Source organism: Desmodus rotundus, chromosome 3, assembly GCF_022682495.2.
Source record: "Desmodus rotundus isolate HL8 chromosome 3, HLdesRot8A.1, whole genome shotgun sequence".
In the NCBI taxonomy this organism is placed as follows: domain Eukaryota; kingdom Metazoa; phylum Chordata; class Mammalia; order Chiroptera; family Phyllostomidae; genus Desmodus; species Desmodus rotundus.
This window is the reverse complement of record NC_071389.1, coordinates 168,870,646-168,892,412: the sequence shown is the minus strand read 5'-3', so window position 1 is coordinate 168,892,412 and position 21,767 is coordinate 168,870,646. Positions and strand designations below refer to the sequence as shown.

The 21,767-nt window shown below is 38.5% G+C and overlaps 1 protein-coding gene across 7 annotated transcripts in view; it reads right to left on the bottom strand.

The window, feature by feature from the left end:
- The window catches only part of SOX5 (SRY-box transcription factor 5), a 908,025-nt gene that overhangs the window by 744,137 nt on the left and 142,121 nt on the right, over positions 1-21,767 (bottom strand). The window lies entirely within an intron of this gene.

Below are 21,767 nucleotides of genomic sequence, written 5' to 3'. Positions count from 1 at the left end.
AGCCATACTGCTCAGTTTGAATTCCTGTTATCACTCGCTAGCGGTGTGATCCTCAGTTTCCACATGGGTAAAGTCTAGGTAATGATGCCTACGACATACATTTCTTGTGAGAATTAAAATGATTAAATAATTAATACAGCCTTGGCTGGTGTGGCTCAGTGGATTGAGAGCCAGCCTGCAAACCACAGGGTCGCCAGTTCAATTCCCAGCCAGGGCATATGCCTGGGTTGTGAGCCTCATCCCCAGTAGGGGGCACATGAGAAGAACCACACATTGATGTTTCTCTCCCTTTCTTTCTCCCTCCCTTCTACTCTCTCTAAAAAGAAATAAAATCTTTTAAAAAATCAAATCTTTAAAAAGTAATAATACGTATAAAATACGTAGAACTGCTCCCAGAAAAAGTACTTACTTAACAGACCGCAGACAATACATTTCTATCAGCACTAGGGAGATCAGAAACGCTAAAGGAAGCAGTGTACTTGCAAAGATTTAGGGACGAGTCCTAGCGTCCGGTCTCAGCATTATCATTAGTTACCAAATTTTGGAAAGCCAAAGCACATCTCCAAGTCTCCGTTTCCTTCTTGGAACTTTCCTACATACAGATACCCTTGGAGGTCCTCAAACTTCATTAATAGCGGAGGTCAAAAGAGAGATTTCATATATTAATTTTAATAATTCTAACCAAGTGAACAATGTATAACCTTTAATTACCAAATCTTTTGTTTTCCTTTTGCATCAGATTTCCTGCCACTATTAATTTAGGCATAATTATAGGAAAACATGTATAATTTGCAATTCAAAGAGTCTTTAATCTTAAAAGGATTTTGAAGAGTGGAATGAATGGGCACCCAGTCCTCCAGCTCTGTCCCTTGCATAGCCCACCACTTGCTCAAGGGATCTTAACTCATAAAGGAGAGGCGCTGTATAGCTTTAAAATGACTTCATTCCCATATTTACATATTTTTAATAGGGCTATGATGAATCTCCTTCCGCTTGACTCCTATTTTGAGCTGTGATATTTTAATCTCCATTCTTGCTGCAACTTAGCAGATGAATGTGCAGTGTGACAGAGCTCAGAGGAAATAGTATAAATAAAGCAAAGTGGAGCTATGACATCTCACATTTTATAGCTTTTTTATTGTAGCCGAAGCATAAACAGAGCACAGCTGTGTTATACTTACCGCTGTGAGCACTCCCTCAATCCTCACCCCCTATTGCTTTTAAAAAGACAGTGCTCTTATTCAGAAAGCTTTGGCTGTGGGTAGCACGGCCCCACCGGAGCAGCCTCTACCCCAGACCTCCACATTTGACGGGTTTCTCCCCTTTCAGATGTAGATTCGTAGTGTTCCATATCATGCCTCTGACTGAAACCAATAGGCCAACCGCAGCCTCTTCTGTGCTGCAGCAAAAGCGCACTGCCCTTACCCATTGGAGGATGGCTCACCACCACAACTACAGTTTTCACTCCTTCTCAACACATGCACCCTGCACCCAAACAGTTTACAAATGCTTTCTTAACAGGTGAAATGCAACTAGCTGGAAGTATTCAAAATAGGGCACCCTCTTAATGAAAACCCCTGTTAGAATTAAGCAGTTTTATTTTTCACTTTCAAATTAACTCTTAGACACGTTCGGGTGAAAGTTGGAAACAGCAAGAGGGCCAAACACAGTGAGAGTTAGAAGAGTTGTACTGAGATGTGCGAGACAATTCTGCATGCTACCACAGTCATGAGGTTTTAGGATTTTCCCGGCTGGTCACATGTCCCATTGAGTCCGAAGAGGACACAGTAAGACAAACAAGCACTTTCTACCCTCTGACAAAAATGAGGTTATATACACATACGCAGGATTGGTTAGTCCAGGACAAGCACCTGGTCTAAAAGGAGCCCACTGAGTCCTTCCTGAGATGTTTTATTTAAGCAGAATGGAAAAAGCCGTTGAGTGTGATTCCAGTGCTGCCATCAATGGAGTTACTTCCTCCCACGTGGAGATATATCTCTATGACAGCAAGGAAGACTCAAGTCAACATCCAAAGTGACATGGAGACAAGAGAAAGGCATGAAGCCCTGACCGAAGACGGCTCCCTGCATCCAGCTGTTCCCGAGATCCATCTACATTCCTGCCTCTCCCCAGTTTGGTTATCTGCCTTTCCAGTACTCCTTTACCCAACAAATTCCAGATGCTTTTTCTCACACTGCCTCAAATTGATTTCTACCACTTACAAAAAAAGAATCCTAACTATTACACCTTCCAGAAAAAGGTTCTTTTTTTCAGTTGGGTTAGGATTTATTCTTTCTTTTTCAAATACCACCACGCTATTTATGGGAAGGAAGGAAAACCCTCTGGGCTTGTAGGGGAATGTGTAATGAAAATTCAAAAGACACATGCATCCAAGTGAAAAGAATATAGGGGCATAGTAGCCTATACACCAGCGAAGTGAAATGAAAGAGAGGAAGATTGATTTGCATCATCATTAACATGGAAGGAGAAAAGCACAAGAACACAATAACTGCAAGAACCACCTCCTTTGACACACGTAATTGTTTCGAAACAACAGGCTCAACTGGGCTAACACAGGGGCAAAGTTGGTATCCCAAGCTTCTCACCCAAAATTGCTCTTCTGCCAAGCTCATTGTTTACGGAGCTGCCAGCCCAGCCCAGGGATCTGATTAGCAATTTGCACTTTTGTGAGAGGATTAACAGAATTCCTTTGTTTTGATGTCGGATTATCAAACTGCATCTTTAAAGAGGTGTGACCTCATCCAGATTCATAAGCCTGCTCCCTTGAGAATGAGGAATTTTACTTCGCTTGCGAAACATATAATTTCATAAAGGAGTTACTGTCAAAACACAAACACGGTCCTCAATTCTTGATGTGTGTGAAGAAGCACATTTGTAATGTAAATAACTTCAGAAGTTTTGTGATATTTTAAAATAACCCATCTGGTGGGAAAACAAGGATTTTCAACCCATTTGATTCCAGCACTCGTAAATTATCATGCGTCTAGCTCACAGAACCGAGAGATAAACCCCGTTCCCAAACTGAGACTCACCGTACTCTTATTATGAAGGGCAAGTGTTTTTAATTGTCCCATGCTCTCGACATATTTTTTAAATGGAAACTAGAATGCACAGGAGAGTAAACTGAAGAAAATCAAAGAATTTGATGACTAAGGTCAAAATGATATCAAATTGTTTACTAACTGCATGGGTTACCCCAATATAAAGATGAACATGGATAATGCAATAAGAGTTTTGTATTTCTAAGGTTTTCAGTCACAAGCAGTTACTCAGAAAGAAAAGTCCCTGCCATTTCCCCCAAAGTCTGAAGCAAGTAAAACTTCTAAGGGCGGGGAGGGGGGCATCCATAGGACAGTATGCAACAGATTGAGAATATTAGTCTTCAGACTTAGTACTACTGTAATTTTTACCTGAGGGGCCAGTCACCAATAGAACCGACAAGAGCAGTCCAGCCTGTGGAAGGCATGCATCGCGGGTGTGATGACCTGTTTGGGCAAGTACACAGATGCCCACTCAGCTACAAATGGCAAAAGCTCAGTCTGGACACATCAAACAACCAACAGCCAGACACTGCTGGAGATCAAGTGGTGACTTTTACTCAATGACAAACTAAAAATATCGAAACAAATGAGTAACCAAAACATCTTGTTTCATCAAGAGGAAGCAAGTAAAATTAAACAGTTATGTTTATTTTTAATATTAATGTAGGTTGTTACCTACATTACTAAAGAAAGATTTGGGATGTTTCTTTAAGTTAGGGAACTTGCGATTACTATGAGAGTGTAAGAGACAGGGTATAAGGTATCAGGTGTGCTTTTCTGGAAGCACGTTATGTATACACATGACTGTAACATCAATGGTTCTTAGTGGGTGGTTGTGTGGATTAATGGATTCGCCTGCAAAATCTTTTTCTAAATACTCAAGTCTTATACTCCAACTTATAGCCAGTGGATAGAATGACAGCATATTTTTCTGAAAAATCTCACTTGGGTATTTTAAGAGTCTACATTTAAACATCTCTCTCTTATATTTGAAAACAGCCCCTCTATATGGATTACTTGCTAGTCTTGTCTAACTAACTAAAAGTTGGAAAAGTAAATTCAAAAGACTTATAATTAATTAATAAGGGTGTGACAGATGTTATCATAGCAGACAAATGCTTGAGAGAGAGTAAGAATGACAAAATAATTTAGTTAAGAATTTGACTTTTACCCCAAAGCTGCCTATGTGGAATTCAAGTACAAAACAATACACATTCTTTAAGCCTTATCTGGCCATAAATACAGAACACCATCCAAAATCAACTTTGAATTATTCCCTTATTCAACATATATTTATTGAATGTCTCCATTTGCCAGGGGCTATCTAGGGCTCTGGAGAGCGAGCTGTAAACAAACCAGACAAAGCTCCTTGCCCTCATGCATCTAATATTCTACTCAGGGAGACCAAGAAAAAAAAAGATAAATTAATGGATATATTCTCTTAGGAAAGTGCTACAGAGAAAAAATATTAAAGCAAAGGATGATAGGAAGTGTTTGTGGGAGGGCTGGAAGCAATTAGAGTAGAAGGAAGGACCTCACTGAGAAGGACCATTCAAGTCAAGGCCTGAAGCAAATGCAGGAGTGAGCAGAGTCTGAGCAAGAGCGCTGCAGATGGAGAGGACCTTGCAGAACTACAGAGGCCCTAAGAGAGGCAGCGCCTACCATGTTAGAGAAAGAGCCGTGGGCGGATGATTTATGCAGAGTTAGGGGAAGAGTAGTAGTAGGTGAGGTCAGAGAGGGCAGTGTAGGTCATACTAAGAATGTTCCCTTGAGGGAGGAAGCCAGTGGAGAGTCCAGGGCAGAGAGACAATCCTACCGGTTTACTTTCAAGGCTCCTCCTGGCTGCCATATGAAGCAGACTGAAGGGGAACAAAGGTAGGAGCCTACATCACAAGCAGAAATGACAGCGGCTCTGACTAGACTACAAAGACTGGGCATGAGGACAGGTGTTTGGGTCCTGGAAATATTATCCGAAGGTAGTCTTGACAGAGTTTTGCGGAGTATAAATGGAAGCAGAAGTCAAGGATGAAAGGTTTGGGGTCTGAGCAATGGGAAGAATGGAGTTTCCTTTAAGAGCTGGGGAAGACTTCCAGAAGGGCAGGCGTGAGGGGCACATGCACAGCTCATTTGTATGCACCAAGTGGAGCTACCACATAGCCATTTGGGTTTCCGTGTATGGAGTTCAGGAGAGTGGTCACAATGTAAAAGAAATTCATATTCTCAAAATTTTTCCTAGTTCTTACCACTAAAAGCTATTGTTTTCAAATGAATCTTTATTTAAAAGACATGAGAGAATTGGCAGAATCTTCAATAATGGTCTTGTAAAAAGTGCAATTTGGTATTTGGCAACTTGGTATTTTTTTTAACTTTATTGTATTTTTTTTACCATTACCATTTAGTCTCCTTCTACCTCCCTCCCCGCAGCAATCACCACACTGTTTTCCATGAGTCCCTTTTCCTTTTTGCTCAATCCATCCACCCCCTAACCTCACCCCCATTCTGAGCTGTCAGCCTGCTCTCCATCTATGAGACTGTCCCCCTTTTCCTTTTTAGTTCAATTTGTTCATTAGATTCCACATGTGAGTGAAATCATATGGTATTTGTCTTTCTCTGACTGGCTTATTTCACTTGGCATCATGTTCTCCAGGTCCATCCATGCTGTCACAAAGGGTAAAATTTTTCTTCTTTTTTACAGCCAAGTAGTATTCCATTGTGTAAATGTCCCATAGTGGTTTTATTCACTCACCTACTGATGGACATTTGGGCTGCTTCCATAACTTGGAGATTGCAAATAAGGCTGCAATGAACAGAGGGGTGCTTGTGTTCTTTCAAATTAGTGTTTTGGATTCCTTCAGATATATTCCCAGAAGAGGGATAGCTGGGCTGAAAGGCAGATTTCATTTTTAACTTTTGGAGGTATCTCCATACTGCTTTCCACAGTGGCTGCACCAATCTACATTCCCACCAACAGTGCAAAAGGGTTCCCCTTTCTCCACATCCTTGCCAGCACTTGTTGTAGGTTGATTTATTGATGATAGCCAGTCTGACAGATGTGAGATGATATCTCATTGTGGTTTTAATTTGCACTTCTCTGATGATTAGTGACACTGAGCATTCCTTGATGTGCAGCCATTTGGTTTTAATAGAGACAATTTCTTAAAGCTCATCATATACTGATAAATCATAGGCAGCAAAATTCATGCCGTCAATGCATGTAATGCATGCTAAAGTAATAGCCGAGGGTCTGTGGTCTGCCTTGATATAGAAGCAGAGTTTAGACAATACAGCAGAGCAAGTATGGAGCACCATCCCTGGATCCGCATGTCTCACATCCTTCTAGGAATGGCAAGGAGACTTCCACTCATGCTTCCGAGAGTCTGTTGATGAGACCTTATGTTAAGTTTCATGTTTTGTCTTTAAGATGTTTGTGGAATTTTAAAAATAAATTTAAAAGATTAAATGTTTTAAAATTTTCACTAAATTACCTGATATTCCCCCAGATCATTACATAAAATTGACTTCGATAATTGTAGACCACTTTAGAGTCATCAAAACGTCATCACGATCACAATTCTTTTTATTAAGCGCTAGAATGTGTTAAGCCTTCTGTATGACATCTGTGATACCACATACCAATCCCTATATATTATTTTATATGTATTAAGTCATTTAATTCTAATATTAACCCTAACGTATTCATAAATATCTCTTACACTATAGTCAGATGTCTCATAAAAAACACTTGTAAGTAGAGAAATTTCTTCTTATTGTGAAACCAAAAAACAACAGTGAAGAGTAGAGTAACACGTATGAATAGAAAGGGAGGCACTCCTAGGCACCTGTCATGTACCTGGGAAAGGTGTGTCTGAACAATAACCCTACACCAAATATCTTATGCCAAATATAATGTCCCGTACAAGTGAAATGCCGTACATTCCACTGAACTGACAACAGTTTGAACTGCAATTTGATAAAAATTAAAAGAGTACTAGTACAAATAAAGGAAAAGTAACCTAAATCTATTAGCCTTTAGTAAATAGTAAAATTTACTGTACAAAATATTGAAGAGAAAAAACAATGTAATTTCTAAAAACCAAAAATATCTAATCAAGTATTTATGAGATATATAGGGATGTCCAGAAATACAATAAATAGAAAAATATACTTCCACAATCTTGACTATTTCTTCCAAACCCTACATCCATTTAAGTTGGCAGGGCATATCGGTGGTTTATTTGGATATTGTCCACAGTTGTAAATGAGCATCTTCATTTCTATATTTTTGGCAGTGGACCATGTAAATGATTATACTGCTATATATTTAATATAGTAGATACAAAACATGCACAAAGTAAAAATACCAATTTTAGAAAACCGTAAAATGCATCAAATAACTTCTCTAAAGTCATCAACATAAGTAGCCTGCAAACGATGTGGTTGCTGAATACAGCACCTCCATTACCATGATCACTTATGTAACCTTCCACTCTCTTCTCATACATTTAGTCCTGTAGACACTGGCTTCACAAAGAGATGAAGAGTCACATGAAGCACCCCTTCTGGGTGTAGCAGAGAGTCAGGGGTGGGATCCATGGGGGATCTATCACTCCCCCTACAAATCCAGAAGGGGTCCTGCAGGAGAGAAGACACTCATGCTTTCTTGACATCTTACATGCATCATGAAAGCCAACTATAATTTTCTTATGGAGAATATAGAAGTGCCATCTTATCCCTGTCATTTTAAACTAAAAAGGAAAGTGGGGCTAATATACATAATCAGTAAAATTCTTAAGTAGGCAATTTTATTTCTCCAAATCTTACGTCTTCTACAATGACAAGTTTCTCTATTTTTCTCCTGCCAATTCTCTCCTCAGACTGTCTCTGGCCACATTAGAATCCAATTTATTTGTTCAGTGAAGTTGAACTTAAGGTGAATACCCCATACTTACATTATTCCCTTTGATTTCTCACTCTCATCAAAATGTGTCTACTCTATGTTCTATTAGCCAACGGCCAAACCTTGAACTTCCAACAGTGCAGCTGGCCAAATGATAATACAGTCGGTGCCAATATGCCCATGGTTAGAGGCAGAAACTTGGAGTTACAAAGGGAAATTTTGGAGGTAATTAATTCAACACTTCACTTAAAACTGGAATCCTCTATATAATTTCACTATCATCATCTTAGATTCAATACAACTCTATTTCCAGACATCAAATTTTACTTCACTTTGAGGCAATGCATTCAATTTTAATTTTCCTTTACTGGTCTCAGTTCTGGATATACACAGAATCACTTGTGTTTTCACACCCAGATGCAAGCTCTACCTTTTGCCTCTCTCTGTGCCCTGGGATGCTGATTTCTGCGAATCAGATTAAGAGACTCCCTAGCTCCCAAGCTCATGACTGGGTCTTAAATAGGAGACATCAGCAGAAGATTAGAGAGAAAGAGAAGAGTGAGGTCAAGGTACATATTTCTGCAGCCTCCTCCTTGCAGAAGAATATCAGAGTCTGGCGGTGTCTCTCCAGGCAAGCAGAACATTCTATACAGGTCCCTCCCGGTTCCTTCAGGCTTAAGCATAGTGACAACTCCCAACAATTATTATCCTCGGAGTACTGTACCAACCCTTGTTGATAACAGATCTGATATAATTCACATACCATGCAATCAACCATTTAAAGTGTACAATTAATCGGTTTTCATTATATTCATAAAGGTGTATAACCATCACTATGCTCAATTTTAGAACATTTTCATCACTATGAAAAGAAACCCCATCCCATTAGCAACCCCTCAGCACTAGGCAGCCACTAATCTACTTTCCATCTTTATGGGGTCATCTATCTAAACACTTCATATAAATGAAATCATACATGTGCTCTCTTGTGACTGGTTTTTGTCACATTGAATAACTTTTCAAGGCTCATCTATATTATTAGCATTGTATTGTTTATCAATACTCCATTTCTTTTCACTGCCAAATTATATTCCATTGTATGTACATATCATATTTTATTTATCCATTCATCAGATGTTGGATATTTGGGTTTGTCTACTATTTGGCTATTATGGATAATTCTGCTGTGAACACTGTGCACAAGTTTTTGTGTGGACCTATCTTTTCATTTCTCTGGAATAACGCTAGCAATGGAGTTGCTGGTCATATGGTAACTTGTGGTTTAACATTCTGAGGCACTGCCAGACTTTTTCCCAGACAGTTGCCCATTTTACATTCCCATAGTAGGGTACAAGTGTTCTAATTTCTCCATATCCTCACCAACACTTGTCATTATCTGTCTTTTTTATTATTGTAGGCATCCTAGTGAGCGGAAAGTGGTATCTTATGGTGGTCTTGGTATTTTTAGCCCTGTCAATATATTTAAAATTACTCTCTACAGTACACTCTCTTCCTATCATTTCATTTAAGTCCATCAACTGTTTCTTGCCAGATCCTGACTGACTCAAAGGCCAATACTTATTCATATTTTTGAGGAATGTTTTGAAATTCTCCCCACGTTTCTCTTTTCAGGCTGAACAATTCCTCTTTTTTGAACTGTTCATTTCTAGATTGTTTACTCCTCTAATTCACTAGCCTTAAACACTAAGTTGTCAATGTCTTTCAAATTATTTTACCCATAAGTGACATATGTAACCTGACAAGTGTGTATTTTACTAGGCAATTATGTCATTGATTATGGAAACTACATTTCTTCTACTAATGCTATTAAAGGCAACTACCACCCTTTGCCCTACTGTTGGTTTACACGAAGGACAAAATCAACCGTACTGTTTTGACAATGGACTATCAACTCAGATATCCCCTGTAATAGACAGATAGAATTACTTTAACAATATTAAATTACCTTTCATTAAGTTTTGGCCAACATTGAGCCTATTACTGACTTCCTGAGCACCAAACGTGATAAAATGGATTAAAGTACCAAGTATATACATGCCAGAAAAGTCAGTGTTAGTTTCCTTACTTTCTTTCTTCCTTCAACAAAACTCTTAATAAAAACAATACGGAGGAAAAACCGGTGAACAGAACGGATGGCACCTGACTACAGACCCCTTTTCAGGTTGATACTGTACTATACTCATCTACACCCTTTAGATACGGTTCTTCAGCTAGTAGTCTACATCACCATACTGTCAAACAAACCAATTTCCTTCCTAATTGCTCAGAACTTTATGCCATAAAACTGTATTTTATAAATGGTACCTGATAAAAGGGTAACTCTACTGGGCCTCAGAGAACTCATACTGGCCTCTGGTGAACATCGTTATCCTTCTAAGTGCCCAGAAATGAACCATATAATAGTAGAACCTGGGACTTTGCTAAAACCCTTAACACACAGCATTTTTAAAATATAAACTTTTCTCCCATTTTAAATTCAGGATAACATTTACTCATCTTGAGCTTTGTGGCATTTTATTTCTTCTACATGCTATTTCAATTTTACCAACAATGAGTCTTCAAAAACAATGTCTACTTAGTAACCACCATGCTCCATCCTATATCCTTCCCCTATAGGTACAGGTTAATTATGGGCATTTTGACCATTCAGTAGTTGAAATCAAAACATCTAAATATCACCCCTGATTGTTCTGCTTTCCATACCTGTCCACATCCAAACCATCAGCTAGAACTTTTCATAATTCATGAAATTTGGACTACTTCTTTCCATTTCACTATTGTCACTCCAGAGCAAGGCAGAATCACCTCTCACTGAATAACTGTAACAGTGTCCCCAACGACATCCCTGCTTCTACTTTTGTCCCTACAGTCTACTCTCCACACAGCAGTCAGGGCAAGCTTTTCAAAATGTTCATCTGATCATTTAGAAAATGTTCATCTGATGCAAAAACAACCAGCTACCCATCACCCATAGGATTCAATCCAGTGACCTGACCCTGCCTTCCTCTCCAATTTCATCTTCTTAATGCTCCCTCACACTCTTACCCCCAACCCCTGCTTTAACTTCACTGGCTTTTTTGATGTTCCTAGAACTTGACGCACTCAGTGTCTCTTCTGGGCTGTTGCCTTTACCATTTCCTCTCCCCCAAGTCTCCTCATAGATTTTCACAGGACTTGTCATTACTCATGTCTCAGGGGTCATCTCCTCAGGGGACTTTCCCTGGCCTCTTTATCTAAAATAGAACTTCCAACTCTACCCTTTAACTCTACTTTATTCCCTTCATTTGATTTATCACTCTCATGAAGTATGGCGTATTTTCTTATTTCTATCTCCACCCCTAAAAGCTAAGCATTTTCAGAGCAGGGGGCTTTCTCTGTCTCGTTCACCAATATATTTCCAGAATCTATGATAATAAATAACACAAAATAGATGCTCAAAAAATGATTTTAAATAAATTGAATGTGACCCCCAAAGGAATAGGTCTAATAATATAAATTCTGACCTTGGTGGAGACAGGGAGAAACATGTAGGACTGGGAGCAACTGTGGCAATTCTTCCAGTCGCACTGTGCTTAGGCCCCCCGTGTGAGAGTGCGGTCTTCATTCACTAACCACATCAATCAACAGACCAACAGGTCCCGTCCGAACCCTCTGATATCAAAACAGCAGTACATGAGAGCCTTCAATCTCAAGTGTGAGGCAATGGTATTTTTTCCCCATCTCAACCACCACTTTCCCAATTATAATAAATGAATAAAGTAGACTGAAACTAAAGGAAAATAAAGCAAAATTAGAATCTGGCAAAAAGCAAACCCAGTGCCTGGGGCAGCCTGGGGCTGATGGATGATGACAGCTAGCAGACAAATCCTGTTCCCCATTCTAAATTCTGTCTGCTAAACAAATTAGCAAGCTCATCAATATCGGCAAGGCATTCACCTTCTGCAGCAACAGCTGCTACAAAATCACGACGCTGACTTTTTGGGTTTTGGTCTTTCCGATGGCATGCAAGTATAGGCCAATCAGGGTGGGAGATAATAAAACGATGGTCCGATATTACAGGGAAGGGTTTTGCAAGGACTGGGAGGATAAACAGTTTAAGGGTCACCTGGTCTAAATCTACCTCTCACCCTCCCTCCTCCCCCAATAACTACATGTTTGAATGATGAGATGTGAAACATTAATTCTTGTGTGCATAATTAACTATGTAAAACTTAAAATAAAACATTAACTTATTAAGCAGAAACTTATGACATATATAATCTTATATCAGGATTATATTTTAAAATATGGTCCTTTTCATGAAAACTAGTACTCAGTGTGGAAATTATATTAAAAAATGGCAAGACCCTTCTATTCATTAAAAAATATGACACAATAGACCGTCTTCTATTTTAGCACGAAAGAAATTTTGTGCTTCAAAGAAGAGAGAAAGACCAAATACTACATATATGACATAACAAATATATCTTTCTTTAAAAGTGTAAAATGAAAACATTTAAGAAGGAAAGAAAGGGTTTTATGATTAATTTTACAGGAATGGCCTATGTGCACCTACATGAAGATAAGGATGGCAAAATAGTCTTAAAACATCCTAAATCGTGGACACACAAAACTATGAGTGGCTAAGTTAATGGAACACAGAGTATTTCAGGACTGAAAACCTGACCACTATTGATTAATTAGGGGAAAGGCGACTGAAAGAAAATGGAAGGCACTCTCGACTACCTGAGTCTGTATCAGGCATTTTCTCATGAGAGCCCTGAATTTCTTCAAAGTGGACTGTATCACTTCCACCAGGAGAAGTCCTGCATCTCTCTCTGGCTAATCATGTCTTTTCATGCTAAGAGCCAGCAAAGCAGTAGAAGCATCCCAAGAGAAGGCAAGCCTTTGCTCATCTGACGAACAAAGCAAGAAGGTAATCAAGAACTTTATCATAGCTGAGTGAAGCCAAAACAAAAGACAGAGAAGTGTCAGTCACAGAACAGCCTCCCATGGGCCTTCAACAAATTTTACTATTTCAATATCTGTGTAGAGGCTGCCTCCCAACACCAATATGTAAGGTCCCCATTCCAGGGGACATGCCAGGCCGACATTCGTTGGCTGTCCAGGCCAAGCTGAAGAGCTTGCTGCTATTGGGGATGGATGTCAAAGTCCTTGTCACCTGAAGAGGTCTCACAGAGCAGGGCTGGTTATTCTCAAGCATTTGGTACCTGTCTTATTAAGGCACTCACCAAGTTGTACAATTAATATTTGTACAATTGTCTGTATTCCCATTAGATTATGAGAAAACAGCTATAATTCTTTTGGGGGCATCTTTAGAATAATAATTGAAAGAGCTGATCAATGCTTTTTAAGTGGTGAGCAATAGGGTGCTCTTGTGTTCACATTTACTTCCCTTAAGTTAAAAACGAAGATGAGCCCTGGCCGGTGTGGGCCTGAGAACTAAAGGGTCACCAGTTCAATTCCCAGTCTAGGGCACATGCCTGGTTTGTGGGCCAGGTCCCCAGTAGGGAGCATGTAAGAGGCAACCACACATTGATGTTTCTCTCCCTCTCTCCCTCCCTTCCCCTCTCTAAAAATAAATAAATGAAATCTTAAAAAGAAAACTGAAGATGAAAAGAGTAGAAGGACATTAATTTGAACAACAAAAGTAGTATTTTAATTTTTTCACAATTATAATATTCTTACTGGCTTTCTGCAGAAATCTAAACATTATTTTTTCAGATTATGATAAACCTTTTCACAAGTTTGTGGGCTTTCAGAGGTCAGAGGTAATTTTCTCTTCCCTAACATAATGCTTGATGATCTCATAGATTCTCAGTAAAAGCCTGTTGATTAATGATTATTCTATTAAGGCCAGCTACATATTAATGATTCTCTCATTTTTTCCCCTGTCACTCATTATGCTTTTCCAAAAAGAAGAAACTAATTTTAAAAGATCAGTCCCTTTCTCCTTCAGTGAACGAGAGTTTTATCTAAGATGTACCAACACAAGTGATGGGTGGGGGGACTGCAGGGGCGGTCACTCAGGGAGAAGAGAACGCACAACACAGAACTAAATTTTAAAAAGAGCCACCATTTTGTCAGCAGCCTCAGGCCTTCGGAGCCTAGAAGCCACAAGTCAGGGCCGGGTATCAACTCTCTAAAAGCTCAATCAAGGGAAATTTTAAGAGAACAGCCATTTTAGAAATGAGATAATTAATGGTGACTTGAAAGAAGTAGAAATAATTGGCATTAAAAAATCTTTTCCCATTGCTCTCTGATTTGCTGTGTGACTTCAAGATGTGTGAGCAACTTCTCTGTGCCTTACTTTCCTTATCTATGAAGCTACGGAAAAAAAAAAAAAACACTGTCAATAATTCTAATAGGATTAAGTTCAATATTTCTGTATTTTGTGACCCTGAAAGTCCCCAGCGGGTGACTAGCATACTGAAAATAATACTATAGCATCCTCCTTGTGGAAATAAACCATCAATCATGCATATTTAGGATTGCTATCTCCCTCATTATCTATTCTGGGGTGCTGAAAATAAGTAACTTTTGTCATTTTGTGGACTCTGACAGGCTGATACCTTGACACACTTCTGCTTCTAATCTCCCAGAACTCTCAAGCTGAAAACCACTTTCAAACAGGGATTTCCTGGGCACCACAAGCGCTGACATCAAAGCCTTCAGTTCAAGTGTCACATCTTCTCTCCCACTCCCCTGATGTCTCTGTCTGGCCTGCCGCACTGAACGAAATGCCCTCTTTATCTCAAAGAAGCGCAGACTGCTATGAGAAGGAGTCTGGAGAGGCAGGTTATTGGTTGCAAACGTTTGAAAGATTCTAATAATTGCAGCTAGGGATCCAACCTCTTGTGTCATGTAAGTTAGAAAATGGGTCAGACATAATGCATTTGGTTAAGTGTCTAAACTGAAAAGGTGCTATTTTATTTTAAATGGCATAGTCTTTACAAAGGCTAAGGTTACTGGTGCAATGCTCTCTCATTTTAAAACGTATCAGGAACATGCCCTCTGAGGGTCAGGCTTTCATTTGCTGATGTTAATTCTCAGCTGCCTGCTCCTCGTCCTTCATTGTACCCTGTGTCTTAGCTGGGCACGCTCCTGATTCCCTGCTATATCCAGACGGTCCATGTAAATAGTGTTTATGTTAAGGAAATCATGTTCAGTGTGACTGGAGCACACAGAAACTGATGTTGTTGTCACTTTAGATTAAGCCTTATTTTAGTAGAGGAGGCAATTGGAGCAGGCAGCTGAGTGGCCGAATGAAATATTCAGCTCATTTCATTTAGAGCTGCCCTGTTTCCATTGTTCATGCTGGCAAGGCTGGTTAACCCTGCTGGTGCCGGCACGGCAGCAGCCCCCACTCAGTCACACATGCACGCTCGGGCTTCCTCCAGCTAACTCTTTCCGAGTCATCCATCCACACACCTCGAAGCAATCAGGTGAACGCTGTAGGAACAGTCATCCCTGAATGCATCTTTGTGAACTCCTGTCCACTTGTATGCCCAAACGGATGCTTTCAAAAGGGGTTGTCTGCCCCTGTACAGATTATGTCTAAATCTCCAGGTTCAAGTGGAAGATAGGTAAGCACAGGGATGCTTGTGATAGAGTGTTTTTGTGCTGGTAGTTAAAATGTGAAATGTGAAATATATTTACCAAAGGAAGATGTCGGGCTTCATTCCTGGAACCATTGTAAGTCCTGCCCTGTGATGAGTTATTTAAAACACAGGTAGGCACAGCTAAAACAAATACACTAGTTGTACCAAATTTTGTCTGAAACTTACTATTTGGAAGGACTTATGTACGGAGAACCTTAATAAAAATTTGCTATTACTTTCCTAGGAGTGCCAATGACTCACTGTGTCCTGGCCGCGTCTCAGAACTCGAGGCACCTGCCCAGAGGCTGCCCTCTACCATCGCAACATTAAAGTACATTTCGACCAGAAGGTCTTCTGACTTATAAGGCTTTCTCTTTCCCTCCCTTCCTCCTCCCCTTCCCTGTCTTCTCCCTTCTTCCTTCCTTCCTTCCTTCCTTTTTCACTCCCCACTTTGACAAGTTAACCCAAAATATGTGGTTCAGGTAAATGATAAAGTAAATACTATTTCCATATATCAAATCCCTGGTTACATGAAGGACTTTCAAGCTTTTTATCATAAGAAAGTGCTTTGTAAAATAAATGATTTCATCACCTCAAGACCCTGAGAAGGTAGGAATTCTTCTTAGCTACAGCTTACAGATGTTATTAATGTCCACATAAAGCACCACTCATCACTGGAAGAAATAACTAAACATTATTATGGAAATGCATTCAATTCCAAACACGTAACAAGTGACAATTATATATGAGGCTCTAGGTTAACAGTGACCTTTACCTTGAAAGTATCTAAATATTTAATAAGTATTAATTCTGTGCATCCAGGTTTTCTGGAAGCCCAAAGCTTATGTAATATTAGAATAAGAACACAAATTAAAAATTTTAATTTAATATAAAAGTAAATATTTAATTACAGTGGAAAAATCCAATAAATTACTACTTTAAAATTCTGAGACATATCACAAACATCACAAAATCTGGGAAAAAGCATATTGTTCATATTAATTAGCTCTCTGACCACACCTCTCTACAGATATCAGGTATCTGGAGGGTATGTCCGCAGGACATTATGGCTCCCGACCTGTGCGTCACAGGGCTCTAGCGAACTGGCCAAGTGCAACGCCATCAGTAGACCTCTAAACATAGACCACTAAACACAGAAGTGTTCGCAAACAGCATAAGTATATCCCGCTTAATGTAAAATCACTATATCCCCAGTTTGACTGCCCCTGTGGGAGAACCCCCCACCCACACACACCGAAACAAACCCATGGCCTCTCCAAAGCCAGTGTGAAGCAGAAAAGGAATGGGGAAGGTTCAGGTAGAGGCAGTGGTCATAAATGATTGCAATTAAAATTTTTTAAAAATACCTTACTTTGCAAATTTTACAAAGTATGTGATCAATTGAATACACTGCCTACAGCTTCTCCCCAAACCTGCGAAAGAGAGAAGGCCCCAAAGCTTACTTTTGTTCCGATGAAATGATTTACTCCTTTTCTAGTTGAACTTTTTTTAAATAACAAATATCAGATATTTGTCAATAATTGTGCTTATCAGAATCTATTAAAATAATTTATTTTAAGACACAGTGATTCCAGCTGGTAATCCACAATAATTGGAAACTTCAGTGAAAAATAAAAAAGAATGATGTTTGGAGCAAACTTTGGTATTGAAATTAGAAAGTTGTCAGTACTAATTTTCTAAAAGACTAAAAACAGACCTTCAGTATCTAAAGTATAAACAAAGGGCAAAATTAAACACATTTTTAAAAAAATTACTGCATGTTTTAGCAGCTAAAAAAAACCCCAAGATAATGGTTGGGAAAAGCAGTCTGAATTAGCCACTGGCAGCAAAACCATGGAAATGTGCATTAGGAACCTTGCTTCCCAAAGAACCCATGGAAATAAATGAGAGAAGAAAGTAATCCCAAAATTATTTTTGATGGAGTTTTCTCCTGTGATGTCTCTCAGACACAAATAACAATCTAATAGCACATTATCTCTAAAAATTACACATAGCTATGCTTGTTGTATACATAGGTATAGCATGTTTGTCACCTAAACAAAATCTTAAGTCAAAATATTCTACATACCAGTAATATAAAAATTTGTTATATTTTTAAAATAAGGTTTAATATTGAGTTTATTCATTTGAATTACTCTTGATTATGCATTAGAACTACACCAATTCTTTGTGCCGTGCTGACTAAAGGCTTTCCATCCAACTGGCAGCACTTAGGGAATCCAGCCATAACTCAAAAGTGTGCCGGACGTTCAATATACACACTTGCTTTGTGTAAACAAACGTTCATAATTTTATATTAAAGATGGAATAAGCATAAAAAAAGAAGCAGCCCAGTCCCTCATTCAGCATACTCATGAAAGTAACTGAATGTATCCAAGTGTTAGTAGACTTCCCAAACCATTCAGTAAGAGTTTAAAGGACAAATTGGTCGTGGATTTAGGAATCAAATTCCAGCTGAAACTTTCGACACATATGGCCCAGTCTTCGAAGCGGGTGACATGACCTGTTTATTAGCTTTTTAAATTTCCATATCTTTCCATTTTGTTTATTTTCTTTGTTCCTCCTCCTCTTCTTTCTGGAAACCATATGAACTAGGTGGCCTTGCAAATGAAATTAGAATTATAAAATATAGTTTATAAGTTTCAGGGGGAAGGTTAAGGAAGAATTAAGACATTTTGAAATGTTGCTGAGCAACAGCAAAGCTATAACCAAAGCACAAACCTCCCCAAGTTTGTAGAAACAGATGTTAATGAACAGAACCAATTACAGCCAACTCAAAGTCAACAACAGGGAACATTCAAAGTCATTCCAATACGTACCCCAGCAGACCAAATTTGGACCTGCCAAGTCTAGTTTCCTGTTTCACTTCTCTGGTCTGTTAACCTAAATAGACAAAATGCTTCATTGCAACAGTGTTGTTACCCCAGATATATCCCAAAATACCGTTGGCAATGGAAAGTAAGGCAACCCATGCCCCACACACATACAACACGCACACGCACGTGCATTTTGGGTGTTTTACAAGTTGTAGATTACCGTGGGTTAAAGTAAAGTGTACAAGAGAACTGAAACTTATTATCAAATAAAACATTTAACAAAGCCTAGTGAGAAAAAGGACATGTAAATGTCATCGTCTACAGCAGAGGTCGGCACAGTGTGGCCCGTGACGCAGATCCAGCTCACCGCTAGGGAAAGAGGACTGGATGGATGAACTAACACTTACAATCGGTTTGATGACACAGGACATTAACTTGGAACTACAATTAAGTGAAACGTCTCCCCCCAAAAAAGAACTGAATTTTTCTCAATATTAGACTTCTGTTATGACAAATGACAAATTTACTCAATTATGATTATTACATTTTGAACTATGTCAATAAAAGTTTGGGGGGAAAATTTTCCCCTGTTAAAGTAATTTACACAAAGCCTCAATTTCATCTCCTAGCCTACAAAGCCTAAATATTTATATCTGGTCTTTATCAGAAAAAAAATGCTAATACTTGGTCTAAAACTATCTAATCTAAAAAATGGTTTTAGCCCCACCTAGTTCTAGCCTTCATAATATATATGTATATATGCATACATCTGGAGAATATAACATAATTACTTACATAAAAGATTTTCAACTACTTTCTAATGCTTCCTAAATCACTAGTAGGAAAAGACCACAATAACCACCCTTTAAAAATAGATTCCTATGGAGAGTTCACAATAATGGGTGGTATTTATCTCACCACAGAGTAATAAAATGAAAAGGAGGTACTGATTTTGCCCAGTAATTTAGTTTGAAAATTATACTGCCTGATGCTAGTGGGAGTAGACAAGAAAACCCATCTATACATTACTCGTAGCAGGGTTTAATGGCATTACCTTGGAGAGCAATTCGGTTGTAGATAACAAAATCCATTAAATACTTGTACACTGTGATATAGTAAATCCACTTTTGTAAATTCAAAAATATGAAACATACCCACAAAGATGTTCAATAAACTGTTAGTTACAATAGTGACCTGCCCCTACCATTTTTTTTTTTTTTTCTGTTCACAGCCCTATCATTCACCCAGCTACAGGAGCAAGAAATCTTGGAACTATCCTTTCCCTCACAACAGCGCAGCCCGTAAGTCCTCCCCCTTAGTCTTCCATATTCTTTTTTCATCTCTATAGCTACTATCTTGGTTTAAAAACTTGTCATTTCTCTTCTGGATTGTCACAATATCATCTTGGGAATGGATCCGCAAAGTGAGGCCTAAGCTTATGCAATGTGGGGGCCCTTTTAAAAAAAAAACAAGGTAAAATTACAAATACAAAATTTGTCACCAACGCCAACATTGAGAGAAGCATAACAGAGGGATAGTAGTATAGAAAGCAAAAGTACTCACAGCTGATTGCAGTTAACGACTTACACATTTTTCAAATTTTATAAAAACAAATGACCGTGAGAACACATTTTAGAGTCCCTATCAAATACTGCTAGAGGCTGAGGCAAGTCAATCATCATTTATTTAACCCTTATTATAGCTTCTTGGTACATATATATTAGAGATAGATAGCCATCCATCCATCCATCCATCCATCTATCCATCCATCTATCATCAATCTATCTGGCTCCTTACCAAAAAAAAAAAACCCTTAGTTCCTAAAGTCTGTAATTTCTAAGCCATCCAGCCAATCATATTGCTAAAGATTAATTTTTCTAAAATAAAATTCTAAACATACTCCTTCCCTACTTGAAAACTTTCCTGGCAATAGGATAATTGGCACTAATACTTCCATGATACCACCTCCACCTACTACTCTGACCTCATTTTCTGTCCTTACAGACATGCTACATTATGTACAGTTCCTGTATGATGCTATTTCCATCCTCCCATACCTTAGCAGATGTTCTTTCCTCAAACGAAAATGTATTTTCTTCTCTTTTCTGGCTAACAGATTTCTTCATGCGTTTCTATCCCAACTTACCTAATAAAGCTTTCCCAGACCTAACAAGAGTTGATAGCAAGCTCTTTGGCTCACAGTCCTCCAACACTGCACTTATCGCCTATTATAAGGACTCATTCACTGTCTATTTCCCCTGATAATTTAAAGGTTCCTTCAGGGCAGAAACCTTGTCCTAATCCTCCTTATTTCCCAAGGGTCTGCATTAAGTAAGTGCTCAGAAATCCTCAACTGAACAAATGAATAAAAAAGGAGGAGAGGAAAATATACCAAAAGGTTACTTTTATTGCTTTTACTTATTGGTATTGTTAGCAACTTCTTACTCTTATTTAAAAAGATTTTTTGTTATGTGGCTATATTTGGTTTATAGTGGGGAATCTAATTTACAATAAAATATGTCTTTGAGGCTTACTCTGATTTTCATTAGATCTGCTATCTAATTCTCAAAGCTCTGCACACCTGTGCTAGGCTTATTTACATTGCCAGCAGTCTACTTTACTTGATATCATGTTTAGATCCCTGTACACAATTAGGTAAATAAACATCATTAGTGTGGCTTCATCAAAGTATATTTTTCTTAAATATTTCTCAGTACACATATTTCTTGGTAAGTGAGCATCTATTAGAATTTTGGCAAAAAACAGTCTTGTAATGGACTTATTTCTGTAGGTATATATTTCAGGCACTAACTGAAAAAATAATAATTTTTTTGCCATCTGGAATAAAACAGATGAATACCATAAGACTCAAACTATGTTCATATGCACAAATCCACTTTTTGGAATAACTCGTAATTCCTATCTCCCACTAGGATGCAATAAAAAATTGTTTTAAAAGGGAAAATATCCAAAATAATCTGACAATTCTCCTAAACACAATCCTCATAGAAGTTGAATAGATATTATTCTTTTTTAGTAGGAGTTATCATTATCATTATCCAGTAAATACTTGCAGGAACATTATGGCAGAGAATTTCCCCTTTTTCTTTTGCATGATTTAAAAATGTTGCTTTACGACACTCTGTTTAAATATGCCATACGTGAAGCAGACCACATACATATGGCATATGCAGATGTGAATACAAGTCAAGAGCACCAAAAATGCAAACCACAGGACATAGAAATAACACCACCAAACTCAAGGTGACACCATTTTAGTAGTGTCAGACCTGCATGATTCCCGGCACAATCTCTACCACTAGTTCTAGCTGATGGGGTGGTGGTACAC